Consider the following 18,437-nt stretch of genomic DNA (forward strand, 5'->3'; position numbering starts at 1 on the left):
AAATATTGGTAATTTAGAGATTGATATAAATCACCATATCCAAATACGGGTTCCTTATCCATAAACCTTATTGGTGCTCTGAACAAGATTAAAGGAGTCTAATAATGAAATTAGCCATTTTGCAAGCTGTTTTTCAATATTAGATTACTATTCCCTTTCTCTTCGCTTCTCCTGAAGGTAAAATTTAAAAAGGTTGAACGTTTTCGTTTATGAACAGCTAAATTACCATAGATTACTATTAAGGTTTGATATCGGGCCAGGATTCATTTTTACTTGATGTCTAGTGTTTAAGAACAAGAGATGTCTGATGGGGTACCCACTCTTTCTTGAGTGCCTGCCAAATCTTGTATGTCAGCATTCCCTCTGATCTTTTAATGGGGGTTAAAAGGAGAAAACCAAGGTTTTTTATTGCAAGTGGAAAGTAGTTTGCAATAGAGAGATTTAGTTTTCTTTTAGTTATTGTAATGATGATAGTGCATCAAATACCATTTTATTTTTATAGGACCTTTTTTCTTTTTTTTTTTTTCCCTAACTCTGAAATACGGTAGAGACTAGGAAGAGGGAAACCTCAGAATTTTTGTTAGATAATGAAATGCTTTAAAAATATTTGAAGTATACAAATGAATGTTGGGATATCATGAAAGGCAACAGTTTGGCACCTTTTTAAAATACCTTTGTTAGCACTGGGGATGTGTTGTCTGGTATCTGCACCCACAATGGTCATGGGAGTTGTTTGACCCCTTCAGTGGAATGTGCTGGGAAGCAGCCAGTGAACTGCAATGCAAATCTCCGTAGCTTTTTCCCCTGTGCTTTCTGTTATGGCAAAATTCTGGGCAAATTAACAGGGCATAGATTACTTGTAGAAAAAGAAAGCATAATTTTTCAGTAGTACTTAATTGAGACTATAATCCCCTCAAGGATTTAGCATCTTGATCTATTTTCCTTTCTATTACATTCTACTTCTGAATAATATTACTGTTTCATCTGAATTAAATCCTTCAAGTTTGGGTGTTTTTGGTTGGTTTCCCCCCTGCCTAACTATGGGAATTCAGATCTGTCTTCCATTGTACAGTCCTGTCTGTCTTCACTTTCCTTTATAGCCGCCTCAGCTGTAGCACTAACAGTGCCACCAGGAAGAAAAGCAGGCTGCAAGCCTGCAGCTCTTCCTGGGAGCTATGGAAATCCATGATCTCTTTCTCTGACCAAATGACCTGAAATGTGAGAGGGCTGAAGTTGCTTCTGCAAGTGTGTTTTTCTGTGGAATATAATGGCTATGCTTTGTCAATTCAAAATCCACCTTTTCAGGCAAAAATGCGGGGGTTTTTTAGACTACCAGTGAATAGTGGATGAGAGCTCACTATGTGCTCTTGGAAGACAGTTACTCACAGCATCAGAATTTATGCAGAGTATGTCAAACAGCAGTTGTCAAAATTGCAATTAAAAAACCCAACAAACCAACCTATGTTTAACCTCAGGAAAATAATTTAGTCTCCCATGGATGGGTGAATGATGGAATCACCCACACAGATTCCTCCCACAATTTTTTCTTTTTTCCCTTTCTCTTTTCTTTTCAGATGTGGTAGAAAAAAAATAACCTGGAAGTGCTGTTTCCTAAAACTACCTTTGTATATTCCCCATTCTGGTCCATTTGGCCTTAGAATAAGCATGGCAGGTTTCTGAGAATTTTCATGAGCATTTTGCTGTACCGTATTGATCAAACCACTAACGCTGTAGAAAACAGTTCAGATTATGCCATCTCTGGTTAAGCAGTTCAACCTACCCTTTTCATAAAATCTGTGTATTTAAGAGGACTGTACCCTTCATAAGGAGCCTGTTCGAAAATCTGTTGGTAGGATCCATTAATCCCACTAATGACTTTGGCGAATCTTGACAGTTCATTGGGTTTTAATACCCATATGCTAAAATAATTCTGCCTAAATCTCATGACCCTACTTATTCCAATAAATATGCAATATAACTTGTAATACAAAAGAACATGGAATGCTTGCCCTTTGATTTCAAGGGGTAGAGGGATGGCAAGAAGTTGAAGTAGGAAGCAAACACACTGAATAAAACCTTGGAAATACCTGTGGGGGGCAGCAGTGACTCTTTTGTGTCTAGCCAGAGTTTACAGAAAGCACCTTCATTTAAAAAAAAAATAGCAGAATGAAGAGCAGAGCAACACTGAGATGTTTTGGCTCTTGGGAAACCTTGTCTTTTTTCTTGGGCTCCCTAGCTGCTGCTGTGTGCTGGCCCAAGCAAGCAGGACTTGGGCACCTTTTGCATTTGCCTCCAAGAAGCTGCTGGAGTAGCGGCAACGCTGCCCTTCCTGCAGCTCTGGTGAGGGTTGAGTGATTTTATTTTCAACGGCAGCTGGACTGCTTGAATCTGTTCTGCTGTCAGTGAGCTTGTATGTCTCCCTTTGGTAGACAGCTAGGCAAGAGTAATTTGTGTGGATGGAGAAAAAGGCAGAAGCTCTATAAAGTGTGTGGATGATGTAATGTGGGTCAAACCCCTGCAGAAAGAGGTGTCAGAGATGTAATGTTGATTTTATGTGCCATAGTTGGTTTTCTCTTTTTTTGGATGCAGTTCCCATTGTACAAAGTTGGGAGGAGGAGATGCCTAATTTTTAATACGAGCAGTTTACAACCATTCACAGTTAAACAGTTTATAGGATTCTTGGTAACAAAAGGTGGTCTAATTATAGAGGAAAGGAAAACAATATAGTGAGGATATTTACAATGTGTGACCTATTTGAATTATGATCTTGTTAACTATGCAAAAATGACAAAAAACAGAACCATCCCAGTGAATTAAATGTTTAGCCTTTCATTAATGAACTTTTTAAATGTAGAAGATATGGAGGATGTTATTTTTTTTTCCCTTTAACATCAAAAGAAGCTTGCACTTCGGGTGAACCTGTACTTTCTTAAGATTCAGTGCACTAAACTTCAAACTGGAAAAAAAATGACAATATTTTTTCTTTACATTTCTGCCAGTAAATCATGTCAGGGTTTCTACTGCCCTTTTAAATCAATTGAAGGTGTGATTCCTTTCCCTGTGATTTTTGTTTAACTTCCCTTTTGTAGTTGATCTTAATTGTTCTTATTTGCAGGCTTTAAATGTTGATAGACTGTGTCATTTATAACCCTTTTTCATTGCACAGTGACCTTCATAGGGAAATTTCATACATGTTTTCATTGGGCTTTAGTGGCGTTTTTGTTTTATGCATGTAAGTAAAACTCGCAATAAAAATTAGTACGCAGAAGTATGGCTTTCTGATTAAAGCAATGTTATAAAAAAATCTGGTTACACTATAGATAGAAACATTTCAAAACGTTTTGCAAACCTACACTGAAACTGTGCTAACGCACATTGCCAAACTTAATGTCCCCAGTGAATGAAATTTCATTTTTTTTCTGGACAAAAGCAACCAACTGTGAATTTTGCCCCTAGACTAACACTTCATGTAATCTCAGTTGCAATACTTCTACCCATTGCATCTTCTTATTGCTGTGCTTGTTGGGAGGAGTTGTACCCTGTACAAACTGAGCTGCAAAGAAACCCCATGTCCCCTGTCAGAGGATTTATTGGTCACCCTGTGAAGATAAATGAGTTTCACCCAAGATATCCTGTCTCTGCCATCAAGCTGCTGCTGAACTAAGAAGGTGGCAGGGGTGTGAAGAGGTGATGGAGAAAGAGGAATGGTGTTTGCTACAGTGCAGTGGTAGTAGTGTGTAATAAAGTTAAGGTAGCTTGAGATGTGCTCAGCTCAAGTGTAGTAACAGCAGTGTACCCATGTCAGCATGTGGCTGGACACCGGCTGCAGAAATGTAGAACAAAGCAGAGTAAATTAGATTTAACTTCCAGGGTAGTCACAACCATCTTCACATTGGCTCTTAGATTAAAGTAGACATGGAAGTCCAGAACTAATGGTTTGCTCTGATTATTTTCAGTAGCAGTGGTCAAAAAGACTACTTTTGTATGTTCTTGCTTATTTGCCTTAGTCAAAGTTGATCTGCCCTTTTTGAAAGGATATGAGATAGGTAAGCATGACAGTCCTTTTTTTTTTTTTTTGGCCCCATTCACTCCATGCAATTTTTGAATCACACTTTCTGGCATGTAAGGCAGATCATGTGAAAGCTTTAGCACTTGGACTGCGATGTTGTAACTAGTGCAAATTTGCCCTCCTTGCTGAAGGCTGATAACATCAGCAACTCATCTCTGGGAACAAGAAGACCTTCTTCCCCTCTTGGAAAGATGCAGCTCAACAGTTTGAAGTTAGAAAAACACAAACTAATTTGGGTTTAGCTAATTTATGGCTGTACAAGAACAGAACTTTCTCATCTTAGTTCTTCCTTGCTGTACTTTTGAGAAGCCTGTTGCAAACTTTTTTTTCCCCTATTTTGGCCAGGATGACATTAGCTGACTGTTTGTGTTGTCTTGTTTTTGTTTGTTTTCTCCTTTTTAGGAAGCGAGGCAAATCACATGCTTTATCGCTCCTTTTTCTCCTTCCACTTCCAACTTTTAAATGCATTGCCTGGTTTCAACCAACCCTGATTCAAGAGTAGAAATATCAGAGATGTATCATTCCCTTAAGTTGCATTGTAAAATTTCTATTAATGTATTAAAAAAAATAAAAAAAAAAAAAGGGGGGGGGGGGGGTAAAGGAGAGAGGACACCACCTTGGTTCCACGATGCTATTTTTCTGGATGAAGAGACTGTAGGAGAAAGGAAAAGATAGTGGCATAAGCCTAACTGTATACCAGAGAATCCAAGGGGAGAAAAGCCCCTGTGGTACAAAGGAATTGGGGATTCTTCTTTTAGTTCTAGTGTTCGCAAAAGTTCTTGAGCTTTGCATTTGTATTTTCCTCATGGCTGCTGTTACAGCTCTAGTGTGAGCAATGTCTTCTGGGTGGCCACTCCAAATAAAATCCTCACCAGTTTCTCTTTGAGGAAGTTCTATGCACTGCCTAAGAATAAATCAGATTGTAAAGATTATGCTTTTGATGCTGGGTTTCAAGTGAAAGTATCATTGGTAGCAGAAGTCCAGTTCACAAAAGCAGAAATGGACTATTTAGGCTGCACATTATAGATAAGTGTTTCTGTCCCACTACTTAAAGGATGGCTGCTTTCTCACATATTAAATAAGGTAACTTCTGACTAATTTGGAAGAATGTATCCAAAAGTGATAGAGATGTGTTCTTTGGTGGTATGTGAGCTAAGCGGTGAAGGGGCTGCAGTGTTTTCTGTTGAGTATGAATGCTGTCAGTAGTGCTGAGAGAGAGCACTTTAGGTAGCAAAATACTATTTCAGTGCCCATTACTGCAGCGTGACATACAGAGTCAGTCTATTTTTATTGCATTAATAAACAAAGCTTTGTCCTCCTATATCTGTTGGTACTGCTTCTAAACTTAATCAGAAGATATCCTTTAGGGCTAAAGGGGAAATTAAGAGATTTGGGTGCTGCTGATGCTTAAACTGGTATTGCATTTCCTGTTGAATAATCTCCAGGTTTATCTGTGTTTAAAAGGAAAAAAGCTAGCCTGCTGTTCTGTCACAGAGCAGGTTAGAGGGCGATATGAGGAGACTCCATTTGATCTCTCGGCTCCCCCCATTCTCTCCATTCAGTAGCTCCGCTGTGTCTTGTTCTCCCTTTTTCTGAGGGAAAATGTGAGCATGTTATATGTGAAAATAGTATCCTCTGAGGATACAGCCAATAGTGCCAGCAGTTCAGCAAAGTTGAACTAACATATTTGGCTCATAATAGCATTTTCTTCTATAATATGGTCTCACTCCATTCACGCTCTCATGAATTAAGATAGTTTTGAATGGGATAGCTATCATTTACGACCTTTTTGAGGTAGGGCAAATACAAGAAGTTTGTCCTAGCTGTTTAGAATGGGCAGATTAAGGTTGCACCATGGTCTTCTAATTTCCACACTAGTCCTGTCTCACTGGATGGTCTTTTTCTTATCTTCCGTGTACTGTTGCACTTTCTTTCATGCTGACAACTTTATTTTGCATTCTGCTGAGAGAAGGTAATGATGAGGATTGCATCATATGATTTATAAAAGGTCATTTCACCCCAGCTAAGAGACTTTATTGTCTATGTATTGTTGTTTCCAGACTCAGGAGAATGACTTAATTGACCAGACATGGAAATGGCCATTAGTCTTTGTCCTAAACAGACTTACCTAGACCACAAGGCTGGATTTTGTTTGACAGTAGCCAAAACCATAAAGGTTTACACTATGGGAGTGAGGTTGCTAGAAGGACCTGAAGCATCTTTGATGAACTAACTAACTTAAAGCTTCAGTGCTTGGCAAACAACTAGTCATCAGTAGTTCTGACCAGAAAAATCATAGAATCATAGAATCATTAAGGTTGAAAAAGACCTCTAAGATCATCGAGTCCACCCCCTGTGGAGGAATGTAATAAATCATCAAAATTAAATATGTTTTAATCAGATATCTAATGAAAACCATAGAGGGTTCATTTACGTGTATTGCACAGTAGAGTGGTTCTCTGCAAGTCTTCTTACAAGCACTTTGCTATTGAACAATATTGCAGAAATCAGTATATAGCAAAACACTGTAAGATCCAAGAAACCCTGATTTGTTCTGAATAGTTCATTTAAAAATCACTTAAAACTGTAGTACATGTCATAGATCTTGAAGTATTGCGTGTTAAAGAAACAATTGAACATAGTTTCAATTGTTCTCTGCCTCGGGTTCTTAATTCAGAACATAAAGGAGTTTGCCTTAAGAGTTAGGTGGAATAATTAGTCTTCCAGGTAATTTTATTTTACGTGCTGCCTCATATGGTGCTGGTGGTATTATATTAGGTAGAGTCCTAATGGAGAACCTTTTATGGGACTCAAGTTTTTACTGTGAGGTCTTGTACTTAACCTCAGGGTCTGAATTGTTGAACCATTAACGTGATTGCTTTCCCAAAATGTTGATTAGGTATTAGATTTGGAAAGAAGAAAGCAGTGAAACAGAGCTTAATTATAATTCACTCTGCTGCTTCTTCATATTGCAGTTTCATTGTTTCACTAGTTCTTTGTCACTGTGGTCTGCTGGAATAGACAAGACCTGAATTTTAAAACTCGAGGCATGATCCCTCTTCTCCTACAGCTTTGTCATCTTTTTAAGGGTGTGAAAGAGAGATTGGTATTTTTTCCTTAGTGTATTGCTCCTAAAGCTGAAGTGTTAAGCAAGAGAAGCGAGACGGAAAAAAACCTGCTATGGCTTGTAGCGCAAATACCCTGTAACCTTTCACACAGTCTAGGTGTTCAGCTTCCCCCCTTTTCCCAAGTCTATTTTGAAATCGTTCTTTTTTGGTGTCTCAGTAACAATCTGGTGGCTTCCCATGTCATTCTCTAACCTAACACAGCTGGAAGCATGCCAGGGCTATTAGAAATCATACGCAGCTTCATAACCTTGGCGTGTGTCATGAGTGTTTGTCCCCCATCAGCAGTTTCACATTCCAGCACCAAAAGGCTGAATTATTGTAAATGATTTGCAACAAGTAGCAGTTTTGTCATTAGATATTTGTCCTGTAATTACAGGAAGTAGATCGGGTGTATGAGGACAGCAAGAGAATGTGACTGAAAACATATAATAGCTGGAACAATTTCTCAATTTTAGTGTGGTTGGACATTCTGTTCTGTTTGCCTTTAAAAACAGGAAGAGTGGTCTTGCTGCATTTCTACCAGGAATGAAACGCTACTGTGTGCGCACTCCTAGCGATGGAGGCTTCCACTGTACAGTAAACATACTGAAAAGCATCCCCAGGATGGCAGTCATGCTGCTGCAAAGATGCGTAGGAAATAAGAGGCTGCCAGAGCAGGCTATTGCTGGTTTTAAGGTTTTGAATGTTGCTCCTTTGTCTTTATAGTTATGCTGTAGTAGGTCACGGGGGAGCAGAGGAGGGGAAGCCACGTCAGAATCAAGTCACCATTGCTTCTACATTCTCTACAAAGCTTATGGCTAGAGGAATTAATAAACCATGGAGGTGGTAACCTGCTAAGCAATTTTTTTTCTTTCTTTTTAAATAAAATGTATGCACACATTTAATTACAGTAAATCTTACCCAGCCCTTCCTGCAAGATGACAACCGTTAGTTACTTTCTTAGGTTCACTAGGAACGAAAGTTAAAGACCACTGTATCTCCTTCTAATAGCTTTTGAATGTGTTGGCAGGTGTACGCTACAATTCAACCGTGGGGTTGAAATTTCAAAGATAAAAAGTTTCCAGAAACTTTGTGCAGGCTTTGAGGGTGGGAGATACTATGACTGTGCAGAGTAAGTGACAGGGAGAACTGTAGAGTTTCCTTTTATTTGGCAGTCAGTTGGTGTGCATGGAGCTCCAACAGGGCTGTTTCTGCCTGGCCAGTAACAGGCATAGAGTCACGTATTTAAAGCAGTGGGATGTCTTGGGGATCTGTGTGGAAGCTGAGGGTAGCATACGTGGGATTTAGAGCGCATGCGCTGGAACTGGCAGGGAAGAATCTGAGGACAGTAGAGGTACTACTCCGGAAGGTAGGGTGGCCACTGAAGTGGAGACAGAAGGTATAAGTGACATACGACAAATCCAGTGCAAACTGGTTTGGTTTTTCCTCGTGTTCATAAAACAGTCGATCTTCTAAGCTGAGTTTTGGGATAAAGTCATGTGAGCTCAGGTCAGAGAAGTTTTATTCTAGAAAGACCACTCTAGAAGTAGCTGTGGAGGTGCTTTTGAGATGTAATGATGAATGAATGCATGATTTGGTCTCTGAAGCAAAAAGTGGGGGATGTATTAGTGAATTTAAGTGCTATGAGATTCTGCTGTTGAGGAATACAATGATGCTGCTCAGATTTGCCACGGTATGTGGAAACAAATCATGGTGCTCTTCCCATATAATTGCTGGAGGTCTGCGAAGTGAGATTACTGGTTATAGTCTTTCTGAATCAATAATAGAGCTACTGGTTTTTTATTTACAGTTCCTTGGTTCAAATTCTTGTAGAATTAGGTATCATCCTCTAAAACATTCCTAGGTTACAAGCAACTTGCTAGATTGATGCTGTTTAATTAGTTTTGTGTAAGAGAATTTGCAAAACAGTCTCTTGAGAACTGCTAGAGTATGGTCACGGAAGAGCTGAATCGATTAGGTTTAGCCCAGGTTTATGAGAGTTCATGGGGGTAAGGAGCAGTTGTTACTATGAATGTATTTGTCAACTTCATAAAGTTTGTAATTACAACTGGCATTTCTTAGCCTGTTGATATCTGAAAAGAGATATTTGTGACACGTGTAGTTGGAGACTTCAGGGTAGGGGAATGTAAACCACTTGATTAAAACCTGCTGTGCTAATTGTTTTACTCTTGGGGGAAAATACATTAATGTTTTACTTGAAAATATTTCCTTTAAAATGTTAATGTTCAGAGGGATGTTGGATGACTTTAAATAACTAAATAAATAAAACTGAGCTGTGATAATTACATCTTCTATCTGGCTCTTGAGTCGCATGTATTTCAGTTTAAAATTGCTACAAATTTAATCTGAGCAACTTTTAGCTTTGCTTATGGTAATAACTGCATCTTATTCCTTCAGAACTTTTATGCAGCTGGTTTAAAATAAAATAAATGCAGATTTCCTTTAATAGCCTTCCAATGTATTTAACTACTATTAGACTTTTCTGAGGCTTCTTGATGTGAAGTTCCCTTACACCATCATTAATATAATTGCAACAGAGAATTACTGTATTTAGTGCTCCCTAAATTGTTTTAATAGGTTTGGAGTATGTGTTTGTTCTTCTTGAAACTCCATTTGAATTTCTAACTTCCTTGAGCACCTGAAGAGAGATTTAATAACTGTGTAAGTCTGCTGAGGCATGATCCCAAGCTGATACAAATGCACTTGCTGAGTTTGAGTTTCAAACCAGACTGCTGTGGGAGAGTTCATTTTTTAGCTGATAGCTTTGCTAGCATTTTTATGTGTGTCATGGTAACAGGTATGAGATTACTTAGACTGGAAACAGAGACCTTACTCATCTGTTATCACAGCTTCACTTCTGTAACATCTTCTCTGGGAAATAAATGTTTGTATTATTCTATCCTGTGTCATGTAATACATCAGAATAAAATATATACATTTACCTTAGTAGTGTAATGGTTGTCTTGGGTCTGTTACAACCCAACCTGAAAACATAAAGTGTTGTAATGCTAGTGGATGAGGCGAGGGGAGTGAACAAAGGGATCTGTGAGTGAAAGAAGTTTTTGTGGTTGTTGTCTCTTTCTGTGGCTTGTACAGCAGATGTCTAATTTGTTTTCTCCTTTGTCTGTCTTACCTTGTGTCCTTTTAATAATTGTCTGCCTTGATTCAATTTGGAGTCTTGAGCTCTGATGTGGAGCCATGTTTTTGAAAGAAATGCTGGCAAGAAAGTTACAGCTCTTTGTCTGAGAATGTGATTACTTTGGAAATCCAGATAATTTTAACCTTGGGCACCATATAATGTATTTATGTAACTATACTCTTTCCTCAGATATGAAACCATAGTTCCTTTATACACATACTGAGAAGCATCATGTTGTGTCTGTGATGTGGCTCCTAGCTCTGTTAAAGTACAACTATGTGGCTAATAATGTGCATTTCTCTAATCTGTGTAGAACAGATTATTTGGCTCCCCCTAAGAATATCTGGTACAGATGGTGGGTTATCTCTACATCACGATTCTTAAAAATGAAGTCTGTTGAGCATCCTAAAAGGCTTTCTCATTTCTAAGAAGGAGAGCGGATGGCGTTTGTAGACCTGGTTGTGTTTGCTCATTACTAAATTCTCCAAATCAGGTATGTGAGGTATGAATCTTAAAAGAAACCTCCATATAAAAGAGAGAAACTATTTCATGTGGTATTACCTCTAGATGACTTTGGAGAAGGGCTAATGAAGTTCTTTCATATGTAAAACTTACCAAATACATATATAAAATCATAAGTTCTGAAGAACTACAGATAAAATTTTTTTCTCAATATTCTGTTGCATTACACTGGAATTCAGAGTTTTGACTATAATTTTGAGACTTCTATAGGAGCTTAGCATGAGAACTGTAAAAGAAAATTAAATGCTAGGAATATATGTGGGGAAGGTAGGAACACTTCACAGGAAGAGTGTGAAAATAAAATCCAGAAAAAAATGACCAGCTGCATAGAGTAGTATCTGACATTTTCTGTTAACACAACTCAGAATGTTGTCACTTATTCCCTGAAAAATTACGTTTTCCTAAAGAAGTTACCTTTGGGACATACTTTAGCATCTCTAGGTCTATATCACAGATCTGCCTTTTGAAACGTAACAAAGAAAAATGGCTAATCACTTGAACAATCTTCATCTCATTTTGCTGTTCATTAAAACAAATTTTCGCTCCAAAGTGTTGAACGCCATGTTTCAAAAGCTGAGTCACAAAGCACCTAAGTGGTGATGTTGTCAAAACATCATAACCGGATTCCATGGCTAATCCCATGATAACCTGGAAGTGCATTTTTTCCTGCTGCTTCCCAACTACTTCTGTAGTTGAAGACATTTTGTATCAGTTGGGCTCGTATTGATTCTTAGCACTGTCAAGTTAGTATGCATTTTTAAAGGTAATAAAAATCATTGAAATACCTCATTGCCGTCTCCCTATCTTGATGATGTATTTATCTTCATCCTTCTTCTTAAATACTATGCAGTCATCATGTTTAACACATCTAAAACGTGCTGTCACCATGAAGACATCCTTGCTAGTGGTCTCAGAGCAGTGTCACTGCTTCCGTGCTCTCCGGTCTCCCAAACAATGTCCGGTGCAAATAGAGATTGCTGGAACACACCCATTCATGTTCATAAAGAAAACAAACAAGCTGAAATGAGGTATTGTTTATATGGCATTTTTTGCCTATGTGGAAGTAAGGCCTGTGTCATGTGGATGTGAAGCAGGACATACATGGCAAGATATCTAATGGAAATCAGATCAATGCCCCTAATAGTGAAAATTCCAGTAATGAACCTTTCTGAAAAGAACATAAGCAATCGCAGTGAAAACACTTTATTCATCTGGAGTGTGTGGTCTTGTGACTTCCGCAGCCGCTTGTTTTCTGAGCCACTGGTGAAGCAATGCAAAGTGGGACCACTCCGGATACATCTGTCCTCTGGTTTTACGTGAAACAGTTGCGATCTGATTGTTGACAGCAGGTATTTCCATCTTTGCAATGATTCATGAAACCCTGTGGTTCCATACTGAGCGCCTTAAGACAAACCATTTAAACTCAAAAACGCTTTGCTGAAAGATGTCATAATCCTTTACTGAAAGGTGTAAGGCCATGGCAGGAGTTTCGGCAGCTGTGGCATGCTATCATGAACCATATGGAGGGGTTGAACATATGGACTTTCTCACTTCCACAGAAGTGGTTCTGTTGAATACCTAGGAAGTGGCAAATGAGTAGAAAGTATGAAAGTGGGACAAAACATAACACTTGGTGCAAAAATCAAGGTCGTGATAGCTGATGAGCTCACACAATTTATGGGCATACTTGTATGTCTCAGTGCTTGTATTAGCCCACTGTTGTCCCTGATGATCATTTCCTTGACATTATTTTGTTGGGCTACTGGTTTCCTGTTCCTTAATAATGACATGCTCTCATTTTCTTGCAAGTTCTCCTCTCCATCACCTTTCACTGTGCAATCACGTAGAACAAATGTAAGCAGACATAAAAATTTTAACTTTCATCTTAGTTGAAACTTCGAGTGAATTCTGACTCGGAAGGAAGCTCATTCTCAGAGGCACTGCCACCGTTGTCCTCTCTTAGCCACGATGCATTCTGTATCAGAGGTCTTGTTTTTGCCTCATGAACTTTTCACAGAGCAAATTACCATTTATCTGAGGCTTCGCAGGGTACAGTTCCTGCACACTTCATTTTATCCTGGCTGATAAACTCAGTAATGACAAATTAATTGCTTCCATTTTTGACTGCTTCACTGGAGAGGTCTGACCCCAGAGTCCTTTTGCATGACAGCAGTAATATTTTGAAAAGTCTCTGCTCTGTTTCTGTAGCTGTGGCCCAGTGCAGTCTACCTATTTTCCACTATGGCAGCTATTTCAAGAGTTGAACTTTTACTACGCTACCAGTATGCCACGGTGCTCCCTGGCTTGCAGTTTGTGGAAGGCACTGCCTGGTTTCACAGGGCAGCCTACGTCTGTCTGCTGCTACTGCTGTGATTATTTCAGAGAGTGGGAGCATCTGATGAGAGCATTCTCTGACTTCATCTTCTGTGTTATGCTGCCAGTGCTGTCATCATGGCTTGACAGCCCAAAAGATGAATGTAATGCATCACAAGAATTCTAAAAACAAGTGTCTTCAGTCCTATTTGCACCTAGTTCTTAACTGGTTAGACTCAGTTCTTCTAATACTATTTTCACTTTGGTATCTGTCTGTCTGGGTTGTTTGATCTCAGGGCCTCCATTGTTTACCCTCTTACGTACATTACTCCTCAAAGGAAGTAAGATGAAGCTGTGTGAAGAAGGGTTGCAGGATCAAGCCATTTGTTCTTCTAAGCTTATGCCAGAGGCTATAGCATTTAAAACAAATCAATCTTAATAACTCTTAAAATACCTGGAAAATTGTTTTGTAAATACCTGTTCCTCTCTTATATCTCTTATTTTCTGAGTTCATTTTAGTTTTGAATAGTATTGCTTACTCTCTCACATCCTAGGCAGGAAACAGCAACAAAGCTGGAGACAGTTTTCCATGTGACATGCAGAAATTTATCCCTATCTATAGCATGCTGTAAATTGAATTTGCATAGATAGATACATTCTTTCCAAATGTTTCTAAACAGTTTTTCCATAATTTGTTCTGCAGTTTTGAGTTGGTATGATGTACTCTGTGATTTCCAGAAGTTATGGGGAATGAAGGATAAAATCTTATGCTCAGCTTCAAATGACTTAAGAGTTAAATTTGGCTTTGCAAAATTATTAAATTCAGAAAGCCTTTTTTTCCCCCCGTTTGTGTTCTTATCCTAGACTCCAGCTCTTGCACACTGTTACTCTACCTTTTGTTCCTGTCCAGCATTTTGTCTGGCTTATCTCTGAGGTCTCGAAAGACTGGTTGCTCATGTGAACAGGTGAGCTGCTGTCTGTCCTGGCAGTATTTGAGAGTTCAAATGTCTGGCTTGTCTTTTGGTGAAAGTACCTGTTCATTTGGCAGGTCAAATACAGACCTGAATTTTGTTATTGGAGATCATTTTTTGTTGGTCTTCAGATTTCCTCTGAAGTTAAAAAATTGCTGCATAGCTGCTATAAGCAGGTTTGAGGAGAAAGAGAGAAAGAACGCATTAGAATGGGTAAAATAAACAAGAGTTATAGCAGTTCTCACATACAGCAGTATTTTCTGGTTGTGCTCAGAGCCAAATGCCAGTAGCTTGTCGGGTCCATGGAGTTCCAGGCATAGCGAGACTGCAGCAATCATGCTGGATGTACCAATTCGTGAAACTGGGAGTTCTCCCAGAAACAGTTATGGTATGTGGCTGGGGGCAGGGGGGAAGAAATGCTGCTTATCCAGTGGAGTGAAAAATTCCTTATGGCCCGATATTGCTGAGAACGTGGGACAACCTCCATGCTATTCACCACAATGAGAGTTAAAGAATTTACTGCTACCTGGGAGATGCAACAGCCTTCTGGGACTGGTGTTTTCAGGAGTTCTGTTTGTTTCAGTAGGCTGACATTCCTAGCTTAAAATTTCTTGATGCTCTTGAGCACGTTTTAGGAACGTATGCATTTTTAGGATTTTTTTTTTCCCCAAAGTGTTTTTTTTTGTGTCTGTGTGGTCAAAATATACAAATAAACAAACTGTTAAAATACACAACTAACTGCTAAAAGCATTCTTTTTTAACTGAAACAATGTTTTTTGCAAAAACAAAACTTTTTTTGCTGCTGATTTCTGACTGGCTGACTTAAGTGGTGTATTGAAGTTGAGTAGTTTTCTGAAGAATGTTCCATAATTTTGGAATTACAGGTATAATATAGCTCCTAGATAAATCTCTTCATGCAGCCAAAAATCCTACTCAAAATACTACTTCCATATTAGTCTGATTTTAATTTTTTCCCCCCACATTTTCTTTCATTACTTTCATTTCAGTCATCCTTCCCATATATAGGTGGATGGTGGTAAATTCTGTTGTGTGACAAATTATTTGGGAACCTCATTAAAGCTTTAAAAACAGTAGGACTTGTATTAAAAGGAGTTCAGTTGATCCTGATATTGCGGAAGTAGTAGTACACCTGATTGTGATGACAAAATAAACATCACATGAGATCAGAAAACACGTACATCTAAGAACTTGCTGTCCTTTTTGGTCTGAACTGATTCCCTTTGTCAACTCTGTACTTCAAAGAACGTTTCAGATGGTGTGTATGGAGGTAGCTGAAATTATGGGTCTTGCAAAAAACAAACTCAGGGAGCAGTCAAAAAGTTAAAAGGAAATTTGGAAAAATAGAACAAGAAATAAATGCTGATGGTGCCAGAGGCTGGCACAAACTAAGCTGGGAAATTCTGAACTGGGAAGGGTTTAGTTTTGCCTTTCAGAGATTGGCTTCTGTCAAATACATAAGGTACAAAGTTATCTGGCAGGTTATTCTCTCCACTCTTGTTTTGAAGTAAAAGAGAGGGGTTAAAGAAATACTCAGAAGAGCAGAAGAAACAAAGGTTCTGCTAGATAGCATCTCCTTCTGAGTTCGTGTTGTCAAGATGCTCTTGTTTTGTCAGTAAGGCTATTTGTTTATGATAGTTCCTTCTTCTATACCTGTTCAGCAGATAACTCCTAAAATACCGAGCCACCTGAGATCTCTAAAGAAATTGTGGTAAGACCTCTCAATGAACTTCCATTTTCTATTTCAAAAATGTTTTTAATTATATCCTTTCCACATCTAAACCATTTGGACTGGGGTTTCTGTGATCCACGTCTGCCTTTGGACATGTTCTTTGTTTGTAATTTTTAATAAAAAGTTTCATGTTATTTTTTTAAAGAAAATTAGGAAAAAATGTGTTTTCCTAATGTTAAAGAAAGGATACCCATTTCATTCAGATGATCCGTATCTCTGTTTTGGAGCAAGTTTTAGAATTTAACAGAGGACAAAGAGGACTTTTTTTAATGAAAACTGTTCAAATTTGGCCAGGTTACAGGTCTCTGAAAATTGTTCATTGTTTTAGCGTAGTAGATGATTGTTAAGAGATTGTAAAGAAGCAAAAGTTTCTAAAAATTCTTTGAGTTTGTCAAAGGCTGTTTGTTGAAGAGGTTGAAAGATGACTTCCTTGCAACTCTTCTTGTAGGCTGCTGGAGTCTCTTGGGCGCAAGTATTGGAAGAGAGAACTGAAGGCTTTCTGTCTTGTTTCTGTTTTCATCTGACCAAAACATGCATGTAAGCACAAACTACCTTTATGGACTGCTGACAGGTGAGGAGAGAAGGAGAGGCGGAAAAATTTTTCAAGCTTGGGTTTAAAGGAGAATGGAGGTCCAAGGAAACAGGCCAAGGTTTTAATTTAATAAAGTGCTTTTCAAATCATGATCTTTGAGCTTTGTAGGCCCATAGCTTCCAAACTCTATACACAGTCTTGATAGGTCAAACTTGTGAAGTTGGCTTCGCTGGGATAAAAATCTAGGAATCTTGATTTTTCACTTGACTGATTTCAAGATCTGGCAAACTGGGGTCTTTATATATTTTTTTTCATTATTACCTAAACAGGACAAAGAAAGTTGTGTTTTTCGTTTAAAAATACAAAACACATAAACCAACTTTTTCTGAAGCTGTCAGATTTACCTGTCTAAGGCTTAGAACACAGACATTAGTAACTGAGTTTTCTTACTGAAATCAAAATGTACTTTAAAAAAACCCAACCCAAACAAAAAAAAACACCAACAAAACCACACACCTGGTTTCAGATGTGTATCTTCTATTATCAGGTATCAATACCAAAATTGATCTAGAGTTTTGTCTGATAGTTGATTCTTCTGGTCCTTAGAATCTTTCCTCCTATCTTTTATTGCATACAAAGGAAAACATATAGAATATGGTGGTATTTCTAGCTTGTGTGTGCCTCATGTAGTAACTGTGAGGTTATCAGTGATGGTTGGTGTGTGTGTTCCCCCCCCCCCCCACTATAGCAACAGTCACCAGAAAAACAGCTCTTAGCATAAAAGGTCAGTTGACACAAGGAACACACAAATGAGTTGTGTATCTGTTCTGTCATGAAAACTATTCACATTTAATTGTATGTGCTCAGTGAGAAACAGCTTAATTCATTGCTTATCAAAGAATAGTTCTTAAACTTCTGAGCAATACACAAACTGATTAAAAGAACAATCAGCAGTGTACTTTCAGTCTTCTAAAGTCTTCTAAATATTTCTATATATCTCAAATATTTGATTCCTCTGGTTTTACATTATAAACTCAATCGCTTGAAGCTATTTTTCCAGTCACTCAATGTAAGAACTCTTCAGGATTTTGTGGCAAATGAAAGTTTATAACGTAAATCTCTACACACACCCTATATCCTCCAATACAAAATAAATGAAAACTGAAGGTTAGATGCAATAACACCCATTACTTATGCAGACTTATCCATAACAACTCATACTTACTTCAGTGCTTTCTGCTTGAGGATGATGAGCCTATATATACACTGGTTTTTCTCATCAAGGCATAGTGTATCCCCTGTGTTTTCATAAAGCACTGTAACTGGAAATAGTCTGACAGAAGCCTTCCAAGTCTTAATCTTGGCAATGAACCTGGTTGCAAAGTGATTCTAGTTGTATGAAGCATTTGAAACTGTTTATCTCTCACTGCTGGTATTCATTGATTTGTTTGTATTTCTTCAGTGTCTCCTCTAGGCCTATAAAATTCTCTGCAGTGCTCAGCAGACATTTTGCCAGGAACATGACAGTGAACTCAAACTGAGTGCTTCTTTTTGATTTTCAGGGTGGTAGTGGTGGTTTTGGGTGTCCTTCTACCTACCCACCCCGATCACTCTGTTTGGTGGCTCCAAGCATGTGTAGATCATTGAATGTTTGTTACACATTGACTAGTGTTATATACATTGACAGGATAGAATCTCTTGCATTTTCTCCTCAGTGTTGTACCTTACAGCTTGAGTTCTTTGTGTCTTTATTTACAGTGGTACACTGTAAAGTATGACTGTCTTAATACTACTGGTAATAATGTAGGCAAATGGCATTTTGGTTTTGTTTGAACTGTGAAAAGAAGTGTGTTTATAGCAAGATCTTTTAAGTACAGTTATGTTCACATCTCACTGTCTGTAGATACTTAACTGTGCCAGCAAATACAATGTAGCATAAAGAATCTCATTTAATTTTATCCACAGCAAACAAAAGAAATGTTGAGGCGGTTTTTAAAAAAAAAAAAAAAAAAA

This window comes from Aptenodytes forsteri, unplaced genomic scaffold, assembly GCF_000699145.1.
Source record: "Aptenodytes forsteri isolate BGI_AS27 unplaced genomic scaffold, ASM69914v1 Scaffold164, whole genome shotgun sequence".
NCBI lineage: Eukaryota > Metazoa > Chordata > Aves > Sphenisciformes > Spheniscidae > Aptenodytes > Aptenodytes forsteri.